Below are 337 nucleotides of genomic sequence, written 5' to 3' on the forward strand. Positions count from 1 at the left end.
AGGGATGGAGGGTCTGGCGGGCGGCGGGCAGCGCTCCCCCGGGGGGGGGGGGCCGGGGGTCCCCCCGCGGGATGCTCGCCCCGGCCCCCGGGAGCCGCCGCTGCGGAGCCGCGGGGCCGGGAGCGCTCGGAGCGCGGAGCCGCAGCCGCTCGCTGCCCCCCCGGCCACAATCACCCCCTCCCCGGCCACATTCAGCCCCGTCCCGGTCACATCCATCCCCTCCGGACCCGCAGCGAGTGCCCCCCGGGCCGCCCCCTGCACTCGCTGAAGGACTTTGGGACCAGCCCTTTGCGGTGTTTTTAGCGCACCAAGAGTTGAAAAATGCCACGCTCCGGCT

This window comes from Lepidothrix coronata, unplaced genomic scaffold, assembly GCF_001604755.1.
Source record: "Lepidothrix coronata isolate B3197 unplaced genomic scaffold, Lepidothrix_coronata-1.0 Scaffold27, whole genome shotgun sequence".
Taxonomy (NCBI): Eukaryota; Metazoa; Chordata; class Aves; order Passeriformes; family Pipridae; genus Lepidothrix; species Lepidothrix coronata.